Source organism: Elephantulus edwardii, unplaced genomic scaffold (genome assembly GCF_000299155.1).
Source record: "Elephantulus edwardii isolate Elephantulus edwardi_28Jun2011 unplaced genomic scaffold, EleEdw1.0 scaffold00229, whole genome shotgun sequence".
Taxonomy (NCBI): Eukaryota; Metazoa; Chordata; class Mammalia; order Macroscelidea; family Macroscelididae; genus Elephantulus; species Elephantulus edwardii.
The window spans coordinates 1042911-1064700 of record NW_006399979.1 but is presented as its reverse complement, the minus strand read 5'-3'; the positions used below and the strand labels follow the sequence as shown (position 1 = coordinate 1064700).

The following is a 21790-nucleotide window of genomic DNA, read 5'->3' as shown; positions in this document are numbered from 1 at the left end:
TTTCACTGCTTCACAAATTGCTGTCTGTCAGATACTCCTCTAAATCTGAACATTCAGATTAAGACAGACTAGGAAGAAGGATGGGCCACCCACTTCTGAAATAGCAGGCCTTTGAAAACCCTATGCACAACATAACACATGCAGATTAACAGAAAGGGCAACCTAGGTAGAACTATCAAGTATGGAAATACAAGGGAGGAGGGACAGTTGTAAGCAGACCTCAACTGCTTAGAGACCTAAAAATACCATTAGTTTGGTTAAATATATAAATCATGTCTTTTTTTAGTGATAGAATACTTATAATTACCATATTAATTTTTGTCAATAAAATTTTATAAAATGAAGAATTATAAATAAGTCATGGATTGTTAATATTGTGGTTTACAAGGATAGGAAATTTCAGTTTTTCACTTCTCTGTATTGAAAAAAAGCTTTAAATCCAGATACAAATTAGTTTACAAATATTTTCAAAATCTTATTTTCAGCCAACTGTCAATAATTTACATCTTTATTTCTCATTACTATTCTAATTCATTACTGTTCTAATAGCAGTGAATTTTGATACTTCAATTCATAAACTAAGCTGCAGAAAAATTTAAAATCTTTTAGGTATCTATAAAATTTTAAATTCACACAAAAAATTTTTAAACAACTATCACTTGACTTTCTTGTTCCCGTAGTCTGTCTTTTCTTATTCCTTATTATTACATTTATTATTTTTTATTATCTCTCCTTGAATTTTTAAACCTTCAGCTCTATTACATAATCAATGATTATTTTCTAGAAAAATTTTAAAATTTTTGCTAATAGAATTTCTTTCCTGAAGTGTCTTATCAAGTAAATATTTTTTCCCAAGTTACCTTGATGATAATTGCAGTATGGAACATATGCTTTATTTCTTCACACATCATATTTATATATATTTAAATATAAATATAAATATATGTATATCTATAAAACTTTTGCTGAAATATCCTTTGAATTTTATTATAACATTTTATTGAGCTATCTCTAAAAAGAACCCAAAAGATTTTTAAGCCTTGCCCAAGTATTATGAGCTGCATATTATTTGTGTTTTGTAATGGAATAAAAATTCATTTGCTCCAACATACTTGGACTGGATTTTAGAAAATTAAAGCATCTATCCATGGTGATGCAGAAATGTAGCAGTGTTTTATACTTTTGATCTTTTCTTAGAAGTATTGCCTTGGTAGACAACCAGATGGCTTTAGGGAAAATAGTACCCTTGATACATGCTTAAAACAACAGTGTCAAATGTACCTGGGTGACAGCCATGGCTTTGGTTAGGGTTACTCTTATTATTCACAATGTGCTGGGACTTTAAGGGATGATGTCAGTTTCTACCCTTTAGAACTCTTCTGATGGCCAGACATAGTATTTCCCTCTTTGTCAACATTGGATGAAAATTTGCCAAATGGAGATTTATGAATTGAGTAAGCAGATGATCTTAGTAAATTTAGTTTGCTTTAAGAAGAGTAAATTTTGGGGCTTTTTTCACTTTTATTTTAGAAAGGACCAAAGGATTACATACCAAGAATTCTGAAAAAAGTTTTATTTTAAAAACACAGATGTTACTTGATTTTCTTGTTCCAGTATTCTGTCTTACCTTGGTATTTATTATAACATAAAGCAATCTTTAAAATAATTCCTTTCTTTTCTGGATATGCTTCACCCTGATACTTTGTGACAAACTACATTGCAACACATAGGGGTCTGCATTAATTCTGCACTGTTGGCACATGTGAATAATAAAAAAAGGGGTTTCTGAACTGATAACCTTTTAGAATTTAAATGTTAAAAATCTGTTTAGATTCTATATAATATTCAAATAGATATTTTAAGTAATTTTCTGGTTTTTACTAGTATCCAGTCTTAGGTAGTGTTTTTCTCAGTTAACAGCATAATATAGAGCAAAGACAAGGGGCTCTTTCCAGTGTGTAACTAGACTCCACTGTTATTGTTTCTAAGGACAGGGGACTCAGTTGACATTACAAGGCTTCTTTAAGATGCTCTTCAGCCAGTTACCACAATCAATTCCTGAAGGGAAAAGTGGTATCTGGAATAATAATTTTGGCAAAGGATATCTGGTATTTGAGACTTAGGATAAAATTTCATTGTGTCTGCTTCAGAATGGAGGACTGTATGGAAATTGGAATGTAGTATTCTTTAAGGGGAAAAGGACTTGATTGTAAGATTTAAGGAATTAGATATAATTGCATCTTTAAAAACAATATCTCTATAGAATTTTCTGTCTGCCCACACTCATTAAAGCCTGGACATTAAACTAAGATCATAAGTTAACCGTGAATCATCAGTTCCAGTGAATCATCACCCTACACACACACACACACACACACACACACACACACACACACTACTACCACTACTACTACTACTACCTGGGTAAATAATACACTTCAATGCAGAGAAAATGTCTAAACTATCATATAATAAACTAGATGTAAGTATTTTAAGATATTGAATACTGCTGACCATCATCCAGAAACAACTGGATCAGTACATTGACAGAAAACTACCAGAAGAGCATGCTGAGTTTAGAAGAGACCGGGGCAATAGGAATATCACTGTTGACGTCAATTTGATACTGGCTGAGAGCCGGGAATACCAGAAAAATGTGTATCGGTGCTTTATTGACTACAAAAGGCATTTAACTATGTGGATTGCAACAAATTATGGCTAACATTGAGAAAAATGGGAATCCCAGTACACTCCACTATACTCATGAATTTTGTAACTAGAGTAAGAAACGGTTGTTCAGATGAAACAAGGGAACACTGCATGGTTTAAAATGCAGGAAGAGTGTTTGTCAGGTTGTATTCTTTTTCCATACCTCTTCAATCTATATGCTGAGAAAATAATTCTAAAAGCTTGACTCTTTGAAGAAGAATAGGGCATAAGGATTGGAAGAAGACTCATCAACTACATCTGCAATATGCAGATCACACAACCTTCCTTGCTGAAGTGAGAAGGACTTGAAGTGCTTGCTGCAGAAGATCAATATGGATGCCATCTCAAAATGAAGAAAATAAAGATCCTTACCACAGAGCCAATAGACAGCATCATGACAGATGGAGAAAGGATTCAAACTCTCAATTATTTCATCTTACTTGGCTCAGCAATCAGCTAAGATACTACTGTCAGTCAAGGTACACATTGCTTTGGGCAATTTTGCTGTTAGAGACCTCTGCAAAATACTGAAGAGCAATGATGCTAGTTTAAAGACTAAAGTTTGCCTGATTCAGACTATTTTCTCTCTATTTTTTTTTACATTTTATTTTTTAGTGGTTTACATACAAAGTTCATAAAGTCACTCTTTTTAATTACTTACTATGCTTTGGTGAGCTAGACAGTGAATAAGGATAACAGAAGAAAAATGCATTCACTTGAACTGTAGTGTTGGAGAAGAGCACTGAATATCCTGTTGATTACCAAAAGGATAAACATATACCTTGGAAAAAGTGCAGCCAGAGTATTCTTTATAAACAGGGATGGAAAGACTTTGGCTCACATCTTTTGAGCACGTTGCTAGGAGAGGCCATTCCTTGGAACGGGTTATTATTATGTTTGAAAAGGTGAAGGGTCAGCAAAAGGTCAAAAGATCCCCAATGAGATCAACTGACAAGATGACTATAGCAATGGGCTCAAATGTATCAGAGATGACAAGGATGGGACAAGATAGGACAGGATCAGGTCTGTTGTTCTTGGTGTCTCTATGAGTCATACTTGATTTCTTAGCACCTAATAACAATATATATTACACATTGTGATAGAAACCAAATATTTACTTTCTGATTTTACTACTCTTGAATGATTAGGAGATTGCTGGAGATTGTAGTGATGTGTGTCTGCATGTGTACATATGGACACACACTCACATCTGGGAGAAAGGATACTCTCAAAAAAATCAAACACCCAAAAGGGATGTGTAGGAACTTGATAAGACTGTTTATGTTTTATCAATATTTATGTTTGTCATCAAATATCAAGAAAGCAAAAAGTTTTTGCTCAATTTAATACTGTTTGGTCTCAAACTCTTTTTTGCATCTGATACAAATATAAAAACATAACTCATATTTTCAGATTTGTAATTTAGAGTGAGGTTGGAAGGAATGATAAATGTATATATAAATAGCTGTATTCCTAAGAGAGAGCTAAATGGTGCGTATTGTCTTAATCCTATTATTTATTTATTTTTTTTTACTTTTAGTCATAGTTTTTAGATTTATATAGTATTTTTGTATTATTAACTACCTTAATCTACTCGTGGTGGTCACTACACCCATACATTTTACCCCTAGATTCCAAGTAAATCACAAACACCCACCAGGTTCCAACTTAGCCAAGCTAAAGGTACACTCACAGGAAGGAGGAGACTGAATTTTAAATACAAAGGCCCAACCACCAGATCCTGTTTGCCTATACAAAAGGCTTCCCACCCAAGCCCATTGTAAGGGAGATTAGATACAAGATCAGATACAGTTAATCAGGCTACTCTTGAATACTAACACAATTAGAAACACCCAAAGAGTTTACACCCAGCTTTCAAGTAAAACATAAACACCCACCAGCATACAACTTAGCAAAGATAAAGACTTGAATTTTTATTTAACTTTGCATTTACAATGATTTATTCATTGCAATACTTTTCCTAAAAGACACAAAAGATGATTTTACATGTGAATTTCACCCGATGGGCTGCATAGGAATCATATTGACTGCATTTGTGGAAGAAATTTGTGAAGATCAATATCAGCAGTCAAAACTAGGCCAGTGACAGACTAGTGGTCAGATCATCAGTTACTCATATGCAAGTTCATAATGAAGCAGAAGAAAATTAAAATAAGTCCACAGGAACCAAGACATGATCTTGAATCAGAATTTTATGATCATCTTAAGAATAGGTTTGAGGCACTGAACACCAATGATGGAAGACCCAGTGAGTTGTGGGATCATATCAAGGATACCATCCATGAAGAAAGGAAAAGATGATTACAAAAACAGAGGAGAAAGAAAAAAACTGAAATGAATGTTAGAAGAGACTCCAAAGATTATACTGGAAAATTAAGAAGTCAAATCTAAAAGAAAACATGTCAAAGTGAAAGAGCTGAACAGATGATTTCAAAGTTTGGGAGAACAAAGCAAAATATTATAATGCAATGTACAGAGAGCTAGAATTGGAGAATAAAAAGGGAAGAACTCACTTTGCATTTCTCAAGCTGAAAGAACTGAAAAACAAGCATCAAAAGAAGGAGGAGGGAATATACAGAGTCACAGTACCAGAAAGAACTGATTGACACTGAAAAATTTCAGGAAGTACCATCTGAACAAGAGACAGTGGTAATGAAGGAGGAAATAGAAGCTTCATTGAAGGCATTGACAAAAAATAAGGCCTCAGGAAATCAATGAGATACCAATTGACTTGTTTCAGTTAACAATTGCAGCTTTGGATGCACTCAAGAATCTGTGCCTAGAAATTTGAAGGCCAATGGATTGGAAGAGGTCCATATTTGTTCCTGTTCCCAAAAAAGGTAATCCAGCTGAATATTAAAATTATTAAACAATATCATTGATATCACTTGGAAGCAAAATACTGCTGAAGATCATTAACAAATGGCTGGAATGGCACATAGATAGGGAATTGCCAGAAGTTCAAGTGGGATTTAGAAGAGGCCATGGTATCAGAGATATCATTACTGATGTCAGATGGATTTTGGCTGAAATAAGGAATACCAGAAGAATGTCTATTTGTGCTTTATTGACTATGCAAAGGCAGTTGACTATGTGTGTCATGACAAGTTTTGGCTGACATTGAGAAGAATGGGAGTCTCAGAGCACTTGATTGTACTCATACGGAACCTATACCTGGATCAGAAGGCTGTTATGTGAACGGAGCAGGGGAGCACTGCATGGTTTGGAATTGGGAAGGGATGCATCAGGTTTGTATTCTATCTCCATACCTGTTCACTCTATATGCTGAGCTCTATGAAGAGGAATTTGGCAGCAGGATTGAAGGGAAACTCATAAATAACCTGCATTATGCAGATGATACAACCTTACTTGCTGAAAGTGAGGAAGACTTTAAGCACTTGTTGCCAAAGATCAAGGAATGCAGGCTGCAGTATGGATTGCATCTAGATGTCAAGAAAACAACAATTCTTACCACTGGACCAATAGTCAGTGTCATGATGGATGGAGAAAAGATTGAAATTGTCAACGGCTTCATCTTACTTGGATCCACAGTTAACACCCTTAGTACAACCAGTCAGAAAGTAAGGAGACACTTTACACTGGGAAAATCTGCAGTTAGGGACTTTTCCAAATTATTGAGAAGTCGTGATGTCAGTGTGATGAGGATAAAGGTGCATCTGATTCAGGCCATAGTCTTTCCAGTTAATAGCTATGCATCCAAGACCTGAACAATGAATAAGGATGACAGAAAAAGAATTGATGCATTTGAGCTGTGGGTTTGGAGAAGAACACTAAACATCCTATAGACTGCCAAGAGAACAAACAGATATGTTTTGGATATGATGCAACTGGAGTGCTCCTTGTACACCAAGATTGAGGCTTCATCTCACATACTTTGGACATGTTGTTAGAATAGGCTATTCTTTGGAGAAGGACATAATGTTGGGAAAGGTGGAGGGTCAGTGAAAGAGGGGAAGACCCTCAACCAGGTGGATTGACATGTTGACTGCTACTATGGGCTTTTGTGTGTCAGGAAGTGTGAGGATGGCGCAGGACAGGACTAATTTCAGATCTTTTGTTCATAAGGTTGCTATAAGTTGTTCTCGACTTGATGGCACGTAAGAACAACAGCAGTGGTCACTATTGTGTAGATAATCTGATATATAACATAGGGGGAAAGGTACTATGGAATTTATGATTTGGACAAGGCTCAACTAGGGGCTCTAGGCAGAAGAATTTACATGATATGAGTGTTGAGGGGAAAAAAGAATGCCTTTACCTATTGATGTCTTTGGATTGTGTTGGTAAAGAATATTGAATATACAGTAGAGTGCCAGAAGATCAAGCAGGTCTGTCTTGGAAGAGGGGCAGCCAGAATGCTCCTTAGAAGCGAGGATCATAAGACTTAATCTCACTTTGAAAATATTATCAGAAGGGACCAGTTCCTCAAAAGGGACAGCCTGCTTAGAAAGTAGAAGGTAGGTAAGTTAAAGAAAAAAGGTTGTCATTGAGATAATTGACACAGTGATGGTCACAGTATGTTTAAGCATAGCCGAGATTATGAGGATGGTACAGGATTGCACTGTGTTTCATTCTGCTATAGGTGGAGTGACAGTGACTTTGGGTTGACTCCACAGCCCCTAACAACAACTACAACAACTACTAATTTAAGGAAGGTAGTCAGGGATGGGAAGACAGGATTATTCACAGAGTAGTGGCCTAACACTATGGATGTATAAACTGAAAAATTAAGATTAATTTGATAATTTTTAAAAAATATTTTGAAGTAGCTTTCTCACCAATGTCTACTTTTAATTTTTATAAAAGCAGTTTGGTAGGCTCTTTGGTATTCTGATTTGATTTTCTCTCTATCATAGTGGTTGGATCAAAATTGACTCATTGTTGACCCTCTATTGACTTTTGGAGGTTATACATCACATGGGAGCAAAGTGTCTATCTTTTTCCTGAGAAGCTGATGGTGGGTTCAAGCTACCAAGAAGGTGCCATCTTTGTCTAGCAACACAGATTAGTCAATGAAGTTCTCTGAAAATGTTCCAAGTATTTAATTTCCTTGTCAGTATTATTTCCTTATACTACAATTCTGTTGTGGTTTGGTTTTTTGTTTTGTTTTTTTTTTTCACCAACAATTGCGGGTTTTTAAATTTTTATTTTAAAAGCTTGGATAACTTCAATATCCAGGTCGTGGCAAAATCAGGACACGTGTAAAATATCTTACATTAGATTCCCAAAAGGTACCAAAAAGTACAGTAAAATTAACACTTCCGTTACAGGAAATGTATGACACAAATAATATAAAATTAAAAGGTGAAAAAAGGTAACACTGGTTTCTAAGATACAGTTTACTCTTTACCACCAGGGTCCACAGGCCTAGGCTGCAGAGCAGCAGCTGGGTGCAGACCCTCCAATCTGGTTCTGGGGAAGCTCATAATAAAATTGGCCCATGATGCTGCTCAAGGCCTTTGATATACCACACGCTGCCTAACACTAGAGCTCTGGAAATAGTAAACGGGGAAGTGATTTCCAGGGGGAAAATTTTAAATAAGATGCACATGGGACAGGCCATAGAAAGTTTGCCAAGTTAAATTTGGTACATAATTGTGTTCACTGATATCCAAACGAGCGGTGCGGTCAGCCGGTCTCGCCTGCTGCAGCCTCAGTATGGCTCGTAGTTATTCTGGTGGCCACCGCGTCTCTGACTCTTCCCGTAATTTGTACTACCCTGACTGTAGTCGTAGCCGGGGCCGTAGCTGTAATAGCCATAGGGCAAGTAGTCGTATCCGCCGTAGCCGGGCCCGTAGCTGGGCCCGTAGCCCTGCTGGTAGCCGTAGCCCTGATTCCAATTCTGACTCTGACTTCCACTTCACCATCACCGTCACTGCCTCGGTTTCCTCGATTGCGATTTCCAAGGCCCCCGGAACCATACTGCTGCCGCTGGTAGACCTCTTTGGGCTGGACCACCTTGATTTCACACTTGCTTCCACTGACAGTGTGAAACTTTTTCTCCAAAACCTTTTTCACAGGTTCTTCTTCTTTATAGGTGATGAAAACAAAGCCACGTCTTTTGTTCGACTTTGGATCCATGGGAAGCTCAATGGCCTCAATCTCCCCAGATTCTCCAAAGTACTCCCTGATCTTCTCAGTAGCTTCAGGATTCAGACCTCCAACAAAGATTTTCTTCACTGGGTCTTTCTTCATTGCCATTGCCTTTTTTGGATCAATAACACGGCCATCCAGCCTGTGTTCTTTCTGATCTAGCACCTTTTCCACACTGGTTGAATCCTTGAAGAGGATAAACCCAAACCCTCTTGACCTTCCAGTGTTGGGATCCATTTTTATTGTACAGTCAACGACTTCTCCAAACTTAGTAAAATAGTCTTTTAGGTACTTTTTGCTGGTATCCCAGCTCAGGCCACCAATAAACATTTTTCCTGCGTCCTCCTCGTTCTTGCTGGCGTTGATCTGGTCGCCCTGCCGGGGGCGCTGCGGTCCCGGTTCCAGTCCCAGTAGCGGCCCCTGTGCCAGCCCCGGCTGGGGACTCGCCTTCGGGGGCGGCCTCGTGCCCGTTCTCCTGTCCATGGGTTGCTCCTAGCCCGCTTCTGACATACCTAGGACGAAGTGCGTTGGCTTGTTCCCATTTGCCTAGGAGAGCGCCGCGGGGCTGGGCCGCGATCACTCTCTTGTTGCCAGAGCCGCTCTAGACCCCGTCGCCCGGGCCGCCCCCACACAGAACCACCAACTCACAACCCAGGGTCGGACAGCGCAGTTCCGCCGCCTCCTGTTGTGTGTGTGTGTGTGTGTGTGTGTGTGTGTGTGTGTGTGTTTTAAAGCACTTTTTATAATGGTTTGTTTACAAAGTTTGTATACTTTGTGTTTCACACTCTTATTCATTCACATTATATTATATGCAATCATTCCTATTCATTATGTTTTATAAAATTAATCACTGTTGGACTGTACCTACTATTAACCTGTCTTTTCAGGTTCCCACCAAATCTTTCTCATTTCCTTTACTTTACTCCTTTTTCCAACCCACAAATTATGCAACTCTGATTTTACCCCTACTTATCTTCACCCTTCTAATCCCACCCTTCTCCTCCCTTGGATTCTAGATTTACTATAATGGTTGTATGCAGTATTTGTCCTTATGAGACTGAATTATTTCACTCAGAATAATGCTTCCAGTCTCTCTCAAGTTATGTAGTATTTTTTTAAATCATTGCTCCTAAGTGCTGCATAGTATTTCATTGTGTGAATGTACCACAGTTTCTCAATCCATTCAGTAATGGTGAGACATTTGAGCTGTTTCCATGTTCTTGCAGAGGTGAATAATGCTCCTATGAGTACTTGTGTTCAACTCTCCATTTGTGTATCAGTTCAAGTTCTTGGGGGTATGTTACTAGTAGTCAGATAGCTGGGTCATAAGGAGTTTTTATGTTCAACTTTTCTAGGAAATGCCAGACTGCCTTCCAGAGTGGTTGTACTATTTTACAATCCCACCAAAAGTGTATGGGAGTTCCCACCTCTCAGCATCCTCTCTAATATTTACTGCTCATGCCTTGCTAAACTTTGCCACTATCACTGGGGTGAAATGGTATCTCATGATGGTTTTGATTTGTATCTCTCTATTGCAAGTGATTTTGACTATTTCTTCATTTGTCTGTTGGACATGTGAATATCTTCCTCTATGAAAAGTCTTTCTATGTCTTTTGTCCATTTTGTAATTGTGTTATCAGTCTTTTTCTTCAGGAGGCCCAGTTGTTAATGATGTTAGGTGCCGTTGAGTCTAGTACTACTCATAATGACACTATGAATAAAAGATCTGAACTGTGTTCTATTCTATGCCATTCTCATACTTCCTGACAAACAAGAGAGCCCATTGCAGCAGTCACCTCGAAGAGGTGGATTGATTCAATGACTGGAGTAATAAGGATAGGTGTGTTGGAGACAATAAAATTGGCACAGGATAAAGCAAGGTTTAGTGCTTTTGTGCATAAAATCTCTATTAGTCACAGGTGACTTGATGGCACATAATGACAAGAACAAATATAAATGTAAGTATATGTTTATGTGTATGTATATGTGTTTGAGGGTCTTTTGATTTCAAAAAGTGCAGCTTTGGTGTTCCTTTTGCTTTTTGTTAGCTTTATAGTCAGAGAGAAAATATAAAAGGACTATAAATTGCCTATTTGAAGTGTTGCTTTCTGACTGAATTGACGGTTAAATTCAGAGTTGCTAAGGTTGAATTACTTTGTAGAGAACAGAAATCTGCTATAGTTGAGTAAGAAGTAGGAAATACATTGGGTTTTCCCCCTTTTCTTTTGAATGTCTTTGTGGCACTTTGAGGTATGTTGTTGTTGTTAAGTGCCGTCGAGTCGCAGGCGACTCATAGCGACCCTATGAAGGAGAGTCCTCAACGCTTGGCTGTCTCTCATTCTCTCTCCAGGTTCATACATAACAGTTTTCCTGGTTGGATTGTGTTAACATCTTTAAAGGCTACATTCACTAAAACATATGTCCAGTGTTTCTGCAGCCAAAGTCTATGCAGTCATTCTAAGGTGATTTAACTTAGCAGCGCTCTGTGTTATCATGATAAACTGTTGCTATAACTGCATTAAAATATCATCATTTTGAAGGCTATTAATTTAAATTTTATTTTTTTTGGAATGTGCTGAAACATGCTTTTGCTGTTATCACACAGTTGGATTTTGTTAAGAAAACATTAACTGACATAAAAGAGGGGACATGCTTAGTATAGTTCATTCAGCAAATTATTCTAATGGATTTTTTTCCAACTAGTTAACCCTTCTTGTGTAGCCACCTTGTTTGACATTATACTGTTTATCCTCGTAGGTAATTTGTGGCTATTAATAAAAATATCTTATTAAAAAAGAGACAGAGGGGAACAATCAGGAAGTGGCCTGGTTATCCTCAAAGGCTCCATCAGAACCCTGGTGCTGTGATCTTTCTGGTGTTGACAGTCTCTTGTGTTCAGTATTTGCATTTTGATTGCTCTTCTATGCTGGGAGGTAGGATGCAAAACTGAATGGTCAGAATACATGTGAAAAATCAGAAGAGAGTAGGACTTACTGACTTAACAATCTCTGACAAATTTTTGCATTTCAGGACAGTTTTTCATTTTTCTAGGGGCAGAATTCTTGTGAAGGACGGAGTCCTTTTGTTGTAAAGATGCAGAACACAGTTATTTGCTGTCTTAATCCTTAACTGACCCTTTTGCTTTGTACGATTTGTCATTTGTAACACAGTAGTACTCCCTCAGCTTTCCTCCAGAATATAGAAGTCATTCTTAGAAGTATATAGGTCAAGAGGCAGATACTGGAAAAATCCAACCTTACGTAGTCTTTCCTGGCATTACAAGGCACAGTTTTTAGAATAAACACCATTTAAACTCTTAAAAGAATTTTTTCTTAAATGGAAAAATAGATTTACCTAAGGAAAAATTGTTATTTTTTTCTTAAGGAAAATAAATGTAAAAGTATTATTAAAATTTATATATATTTATAATAGATTCATAGAGATATCTTTTTAAAAAGCACTATGTTAATTTTTACTAAATACACTAATATGCTAAATTTGGGTTCATCAGTTCCTATAATTGCATGCCACTTTGCTTGAATGTATGAAGAAAATGTGAATATTTAAAATATAATTTTGTAGAATTTATAAATTACCATAATATTAAATTGTTAGTAATTGCCATAAATGCTATAGAAAAAAAAGACATGGTTTAGTGAATTGAAATTATAAATTATAGAAAAGCATACTAAATTAAATTTATATATATTATGCCAGGTGAAATGGCTGAATTTTATTCAGAACAACCTTTAATGTAATACATACTAATTCTTAAAGGATGTAACTTTGAAAAAATTCTGTTTAAATTTTATAATTTTCAGAATTTTACCATAACTAATACAGTTTAATATATTTTAGTGGTAGAGATGATTTCAAAAAGAAGAAATACATTTAAGTGCTTTGTAAATTAAGATGATGATGAATGGGAAATATTCACCTTAGTGCTTACTTAGCATACAATAATCCTTGTGACAGTTATTGTTGATGATTTTTATCTCTTTTTCTGAGATTTCTTTCTCTGGCATGTGTACTCTGGCAGTTTTCACAAAATTCAAGTACTCTCCAAATCTTGTTAATGTAGAAATTTCTGGTATTACTTCCATGTTTATCAGTATAATTCTTCATCTATATGTTTATATAGTACATTTTCAGCCTATGAACTGTTGAATAACTTAACTGTCTCTGACATGGCTAGGCTTTTGTTTTTTCTTACTCCCAGTTAGTCATCTGAGAATCAAGTTTTGAACTGATGTAAAGCCGAACACCTGTTTCAAAAGTGTTGACAATTTCCCAAACAGTTGTAGATTGTAACAGTGTTGAAGTTTGGTGAATTAACATTCAAATGATAAAAATGGGACAGAGAATGGAATGGAGAATTGGCTCCTTGTATTTTGTACTTGAATATAATATTGTTTACTGTTGAAATTTGGAACATAAGCTTGAGAAGTTATGGGTTGTTTGGGTTTTTTTTTTTTCCTAAATGATTTTCAGTAGATTAGACCATCGGAGTTGATTCTCCCACTGGGTTTCAGAGTCAGTAAATTGCATTGGAGGAGATTGCCCATCTTTCACCTACAGAGCAACTGGTGGATTATAACAATGTGACTTTCGTTTTTCAGCACCATTTCTTATCACTAGACCACTAAATTATAGAAACTTCCTCCTGATGAAAATAATGTCCATTTATTTATTTTTCATTACACTTAGTTTTTTTTTTTAATTTTATACTGGTTTACTTACAAAGTTGATAAAGTTCATATACATTGTTTTTCAATGTATCTTTTCCCCTTTCCTTTACCTACCCCTCCATCCACCCATCAAATTGTGTGACCCTATGATTAAGTGCTCCCCCCCTTGGATCCTCTTATTTGTTCTACAATAATGGTTTTATACAGTATTTATCTTTATGAGACTAAGTTCACTAAGCATTATGTTCCCTAGTCCCTCTCATGTTAGGTAGTAATTTACAAAATCATTGTTCCTACTTGCTGCGTAGTATTCCCTTGTGTGAATATACCATAATTTTCTCAATCCATTCCATTGTGGTTGGGCATTTGGACTGCTTCCATGTTCTTGCTGTGGTGAATAATGCTGCTGTGAATGTTGGTGTACAAGTCTCTGTGCCTCAGTTCTCATTTTCTCATAGTATATTCCAAGCAGTGAAATAGCTGGGTCATATGGAATTTCCATGTTCAGCCTTTTGAGGAAACCCTGAACTGCCTTTCAGAATGGTTGTACCATTTTAAAATCCCACCAACAATGTTATAAGAGTTCCTATCTTGGCATATCGTCTCCAACATCTTTTACTTGCTGCCTTGCTAAACTTTGCCACTGCTACGGGGGTAAAATGATATCTCATTGTGGTTTGATTTGCATCTCTTTTTGCTAATGGTTTAAAACATTTCTTCATCTCTCTGTTGGCAATCCAAATGTCCTCTCTGAAAAGTCTTTCCATGTCATTTGCCCATTTTATAATTAGATTATCAATTCATTATAAAACCCTTGTCTGAGAGGGTATTGCCAAGTGTTTGTTCCCAGTCAGTAGGTTACTTTTCACTCTGTTGGAAAAAGTTTTTGATGAACACAGATTTAATCTTTAGAAGGTGCCGTTCATTAATTTTATCCTCTTCAGATTGTGAATTTTGGGCGGTATTTGGCAGTCCCTTTATACTATAGACTAGGCATTTTAACTTGGTCCCATTTTTTCTCTTACGAACTTTATGGTTTTGGACTTTATTCTCAGTTAATATACATTGTTTCATGCATATTCCAGTGTTCCATACAATCCTTCATTTACATTCTAGTTTGTTCATTTATATTATGAGTTGGGGTTTTTTTTCCTCCCTTAAAGTTATCCCACCAACAAGTACTTTCATGGAAATGTAAAAGCCAGCTACTTCATGCCACATGCCATAACATTCCCCTTTTAGATAGCCAATTGTTATCAGTACCCAGAGGAAACAAGCATGTTCCTTTTGCTGAAGGATGCTCTATTCCACTTGGAATAAAATTTTATAATAAAATTTTTTGTTTTTATGCAATAGTGTCATTACCTTGTATTTCATTCATGTACACTGTGTTTCACACAATCCTCCATTTGCACTATGCTTCATAGAATCATTGCCACATGCTGTATTTTACACAATCAGTCACCTGTGTACACCAGCACACCATCTCTTAAAGTCCCTATTAAATTCCTCCCATTCCGTCACCTCCTTCCCCCAAATCTTCCTATCAAACTCTGCTTTCCCAATGACTTTCATGTTTTTCTTTTTTTCCATCCCCTTTTTCCTTTCCTGCTGCATCCATACACATCCTGTCAGTCATACTCTTAATTAATTCTACAACAGTGGTCCTAGGCAGTATTTGACCATATGAAACAGAATTAGTTCACTCAACATATGCTTTCTAGGATCTCCTATTTTATATGATATTTTATAAAATTGTTACTCTTTAGTGCTACATTGTATTCTATTATGTGGATGTACCTAATTTTTTCAATCCATTCATATATTGATGGGAATTTGAGCTGTTTCCATTTTCTTGCAGTTTGAATAATGCTGTTATAGACTTTGGTGTGCATATCTCTGTTCATGTATTAATTCTCGAGTCCCTAGGTATATTCTTTTTTTTCCTTTTTTAAAAAAAATTAATTTTAATGAACATTTACAGAGATATTGGATTTCCATTCATTCATTGTTGCATTTTTCTCCCTGCCCAGCCTTCAGCCCCCCCCCACCCCCAGTCCACTCCTCTCTTTGAAAAGTAAAAGAAAAATTCCTTCATTGGTATACAATCTCCTCGTACTCCTCCCACCACACCACGTACACTCCACTATGCAACCTTAATTCTGGACTCTTGTGTTAACCATAACACCCTATCATATATCGCTTTAAAATTGTTCTCTCCCTCATCTATTTCAATGCAGTATACATAATTTATCCAGTTTTTCTCAGTCTTACCCCAACCCGGATGTCATTCCCATTCTACAACAGTGGCACCATGCAGTATTTATCCGTTTGTGACTGAGATATTTTACTCAGCATGATGTCTTCCAGTGTCACCCATTTTGAATAATATTGCATGGGTTCCTTGTTTTTCAGTGCAACATAGTATTCCATTGTGTGAATATATCCCTGGATATATTCTTAAGAGTGCAATAGCTGGGTCATATGGGATATCTATATTCAGCTTTTTTTAAAAAAAAAAATTTTTATTATTTTTTGTGCATGTACCGTCAAATCAGATCGGCCTGGTACAGGACCTCTAGGACTTTAGTGCAGGGTTCTTGCCACAAGGCCACCAGAGCTCCCTTTATATTCAGCTTTTTGAAGATATGCCAAACTGCCTTCCAGAATACTTGTGCTATTTTACAATCTTACCAGTAGTGCTTGAGAGATCCAATTTCCCCATCCCCTCCAACATTTACTGCTTTCTTGCTATCCTTTTAAACTTTCCTACTGCTAGTGGGGTGAGATGGTATCTCATTGTGGTTTTTTTATTTGTATCGCTCTAATTGCCAGTGATTTTCAGCTTTTTTTCCATGCCTTACTCGCTTTCTGAATGTTTTCCTCTGTGAAAAGTCTTTCCAAGTCTTTAGCCCATTTCGTTATTGGGTTATCAGTCTTTTTTCTTGTGGACAACCTGTAGTTATCTATAAACTATATGGGATCCCTTTTTGATCTGTCATTGCCAAATGTTTTTTCTTTTCACCCTATTGAAAAAAAAAGTTGTGTTTTTTTAAAAAAAATTCTGCTAGTTTATTTACATAACTTGAATATTTTTTCTGTTTTTTTATTATTAATTTTAATGAAAATATACGGAGACTTTCGATTTCCATTCATTCATTGTTGCACCTTTCTCCTGGCCCGTCCTCCCCCACCCCAGGTCTGTCTTCTCTTTGAAAAGTAAAAGAAAAATTATTTCCTTGTTATTCAATCCCTCCCCCCAAGTCCACTCCACTATGCAGCCTTTATTCTGGAGGCCTGTCATGACAATAATACCTATTCATATAACCCTTTTAAACAGTTCTCTTCCTTATCTATTTCAATGCAGTATACATAATTTATCCCATCTTTCTCAGTCTCTCCCCAACCCCAGTGTCAGTCCTGTTTTAGAACAGTGGCACTATGCAGTATGCTCTCAGGGAATATATTGTTTTAAGAACAAATCAATTTCCCTCCTCCTACCCCCATCAAATTATACAACCCCATGGTTAATCTCCCCACACCTGCACATCCTCATTCCTCTGCTTCCTTCTCTCCCACCCCTCTTGGATCCTCATACTCATTTTACAATAGTGGTTTTATACAATATTTATCCTTGTGGGACTGCGTTCACTCAGCATAATGCTCTCCAGTCCCTCCCAAGTTAGGTAATAATTTACAAAATTATTGTTCCTGCGTGCTGCATAATATTTCATTGTGTGAATGTACCATAATTTCTCAATCCATTCATTTGTGGTTGGATATTTTGGCTGTTTCCATGTTCTTGTGATGGTGAATAATGCTGCTATGAATATTGATATATAAATCTCCATTTGTACCTCAGTTCTCATATTTTCAGTGTATATTCCAAGAAGTAGAATAGCTGGATCATATGGAATTTCTATGTTCAGCTTTTTGAGGAAGCACCAAACTGTCTTCTAGAATGGTTATATCATTTTACCATCCCACCAACATTGTATTAAAGTTCCTTTCTCACCACATCCTCTCCAACATTTATTACTTGCTGCCCTCTTAAACTTTTCTTCTGGTACTGGAGTGAGATGGTACCTCATTGTGGGTTTGATTTGCATCTCTCTTATTGCAAGTGATTTGGAGTTTTTCTTCACATGTCTGCCATTTGATGTACACAGGGACTTGGCTATATTTGCAAGCTTATTTATGCCACAGGCCAGGCCCTCTACTTTGGTTCTGTCTTTTTCTTTTGATCCTTACGGTTTGGTGCTTACTTTTAGGTCTGTGATCCTTCTTGAGCTGACTTGTGTATAGTGTGAGATGTACATTCTGTTTCAGTTTTTAGAAGGTTTATTGAATTTATTGAAAAAATGTGGTTTCCCATTTAAGAGGTTTTGATTCCTTATTGAATATCAATTAACCATAGACAGGTTAATTTCTGTATTCTTGATTCTATTCCATTGATCTTTGTGTCTGTCACTGTACCAGTACCATGCCCTTTCAGTTACCATGGCTGTATAGTAAGTTTTGAGATCAGGGAGTTTATGTCTCTGATGCATTTTTATTTTTCAAAAGTGCTTTATTTATTTGGATCTCTTTCTTTTACAAATAAACTTGCTAATTGTCATTTCTATTTGTTTGAAAAATGAGTTTGGTATCAGTATTGAGATTATGTTGAACATATAAATTGTATGATTATAATTTTTATAGTGTTCAGTAGGTAATATTTTCCCTTTTACTTAGGTCTCTTACTGCTTCCTGTAGCATTTTGTAGTTTTTCTTATAAAGGTCTTCAGTGTCTCTAGTTAGATTTTTTTCCCGAGTATCTAAATTTGTGGTTGGCTGTTTCAAGTGGTATTACTTTCTTAGTCTCTTTTCCATATTTTGTTTGTTTGGTGTTATGTTGTTGTTTGTTGTTGTTGCTGCAGAGAAAGCTAACTTTTCTTTTTAATTGAAATTTTAATGAAAGTTTATAGAGTTCCATCCATTCATTGTTGCTCATTTTCCTCCCTGCCCCATACCCCATTTACATTTTTCTTTGAAAAAAAATCTTTCATTGTTATACAGCCACCCCCCCTCAGTCCACTTTACTATGCAGCTCTTATTCTGGACTCTTGTCATGTCAAAAATACCTAATTATATATTCCTTTTATACAGTTTTCTCCCTCGTCTATTTCAGTGTCATTTATGTTATTTATCCCCTCTTAGTTTTTCCCAAGCCCCATATTAGTCCTGTTTTATAATAGAAGCATTATACAGTATTTCTCTTTTTTTGTGACTGAGATGTTTCACTCAGTTTAATGTCCTCTAGGGTTACCTATTTTGAATAATGTTTCATGAGTTCTTTGCTTGGAAGCAGGAGTAGCATCCACTTCTGAAATAGATTGACTCCAGAAACTCTGTGAACTTGGAGAAATGGTGAAAGTTATAGAAGTGTTCATGTCTTTCATTCATCCCCTCTTAGTTTTTCCCAAGCCCCATATCAGTCCTGTTTTATAATAGAAGCATTATACAGTATTTCTCTTTTTTGTGACTGAGATGTTTCACTCAGTTTAATGTCCTCTAGGGTTGCCTATTTTGAATAATGTTTCATGAGTTCTTTGCTTGGAAGCAGGAGTAGCATCCACTTCTGAAATAGATTGACTCCAGAAACTCTGTGAACTTGGAGAAATGGTGAAAGTTATAGAAGTGTTCATGTCTTTCATTCATGGGGTCACTATGAGGCTTCCACGACCTGAAGGCACTTAACAACAAAATAACGTTTTTCAGTACTGTATGATGTTCTATTGTGTGAATATACCACAGCTTCTCTATCCATTCACTTGTTGAAGGGCACTTGGGTTTTTTCCAGGTCTTTGCTATTGTGAACAAAGCTGCAGTAAACATTGGTGTGCATATATCTGTATTGGTGGCAGTTCTGCTTTTCTTAGAATGTATTCCCACTAGTGCAATTGCTGGGTCAAATGGTATTTGTATTTCTGACTTTTTGAGAAAGCACCACACTGCCTCCTTTATTGGTTGCACCATTTTACACTCCCACCAACAGTGAATTCCAGTTTCTCCACAGCCTTGCCAGCATTTGTTGTTTGCTGCTCTATTGAATTTTGCTATTCTTATGTGGTGAGATGACATCTCATAGTTCTTTTTATTTTCATCTCTCTTAGAGCTAGGGATTTTGAACATTTCTTCATGTGTTTGTTGGCCATCTGAATGTCTTCTTTTGTGAAGTGTCTGTTCATATCCTATGCCCATTTGCAATTGGATTGTTTACCTTTATTTTGTTGTGGCGCTTAAGTATTCTATAAATTTTAGATATAAGTCTATTATCAGACATGTCATTACTAAATATTTTTTCCCAATCTGTGGCTTCCCTTTTTACCTTGTTGGAGAAGTTTTTGGATGATAAGGATTTGATTCTTTGAAGGTCCTATTCATCTATTTTTATCCTCTCCTGATTATAGGTTTTTCAGGATGCTTGCAAGACTGTTTATATTGTGGGTTAGGACTTCTAGAGTTCTTCCATGCTTTTCTTTAATGGTATTTATATTCCTTGGTTTTAATCCTAGATCCTTGATCCACCCAGAGGTGGTTTTTGTGGATGATATGAAGTGTGGATTTTATTTTTTTGCAGATTGTTTTCTAATTTTGCCAGTATGATTTATTAAAAAGGTTGTCATTTCCCCACTTAACTGATTTCATCTCCTTGTCAAAAATTAGTTGACCATAGGTAGATGGGCTGATTTCTGGGTTCTCAGTTTTATTCCATTGATCTATGTGTCTGTCATTAGACCATTGTCTTGACAATTATGGCAGTCTAGTAGGATTTGAAATCAGGAAGTGAGATGCCTCCAACCTTGTTTCTCTTCTTAAGGAGTGCTTTGCTTATTATGGGTCTCTATCCATTCCAAATGAAATTGGATATTGCTTTCTTCATCTTGTTGAAGAATGAAATTAGTATTTGTATTGGGATTGCATTGAACGTGTAGATTGCCTTTGGTATTATTGCCCTTTTCACAATATTGAGTCTTCCTATCCATGAACACGGATATTCTTCCACTTCTCCAGGTCTCTTTTAGTTTCCTGTAGTAATGTTTTGTAATTTTCTTTGAATACATCCTTTGTATTTCTAGTTAGATTGACTCACAAGTATTTAATCTTGTGATTAGCTGTTGTCATGGGCATTGTTTTACTTAGCTCCAGTTCTATATTCTTGTCACGGTAGAGAAATCGAATTGATTTTTTTATGTTAATCTTCTGCCAACTGACTTTTGTATCTTGATCTTGTATGCTGCCACTCTACTCAATTGGTCTACTAATTCCAATATTTTTTTGCTGAATCCATGTGGTTCTTCATATAATAATAACATAGTGTTTGCAAATTGTGACACTTTCATCAGCTGTTTGGCAATTTATAAGCCTCTTATTTTCTTCTCTTGTCTTATTTTCCTAGTCAGTACTTCTAATACAATATTAAATAGTAGAGATTATAGTATAAGATAGGGTTATATAAACAGCCTTGTTTGATCCCCGTTTGCAGCGGAATGCTTTTATTCTTTCTCCATTGAGAATTATGTTGGCCCTTTTGTTCACATGTGTATTTTTTACTCTGTTGAAGAAATTCCTTTCTTTTCCTATTCTGTGATTATTTTAATTGGGAAGAAATGTTGAATTTCTATTAAAGGCCTTTTCTGCATCAGTTGATAGGATCATGTGTTCCTTGTTCTTCACTTCTTTAATATGGTAAATTGTGTTGGTTGTTTAACCATCTGTGAATCCCGCTTAGTCATGATGATTTTCTTTAAATGTGATGTTGAATTCTTTTGGGCAGGATTTTATTTAGAATTTTTGTGTCTGTATTCTTGAGAGATATTGTTCTGTATTTTTTCTTATTGGTAATGGTTTTTGCTTGGTTTAGGTGGTAGGTTATGCTTGCTTAAAGACTGACTCGGGCAATGTTCCTTCTTCTGTTTTGTTTTTTTTGGGTTTTTTTAAAAAAACTATTTATTTTTCATTTCAATGAACATCTACAGAGATTTTGGAATTCATTCATTGTTGCACTTTTCTCTCCACCCACTCACCCCCACCCCCACCCCCCAGTTCACTCCTCTCCTTGCAAAGCAAAACAAAAACTCCTTCATTGGTACACAATCCCCCCACCCCCGAACATCCCTACTCCCACCCCAAGTATACTCCACTCTGCAACCCTCATTCCGGACTCTTATGATAATCATAATGCCCTAAAATATATTAATTTTAAACTATTCTCT

General features: G+C 36.3%; 1 protein-coding gene and 1 pseudogene across 1 annotated transcript in view; one reads left to right on the top strand and one right to left on the bottom strand.

Annotated features, from left to right (window-relative positions):
- BCKDHB (branched chain keto acid dehydrogenase E1, beta polypeptide) overlaps nucleotides 1–21790 on the top strand; it is a 454972-nt gene that overhangs the window by 325538 nt on the left and 107644 nt on the right. The window lies entirely within an intron of this gene.
- LOC102862371 lies at nucleotides 8405–9354 on the bottom strand (annotated as a pseudogene).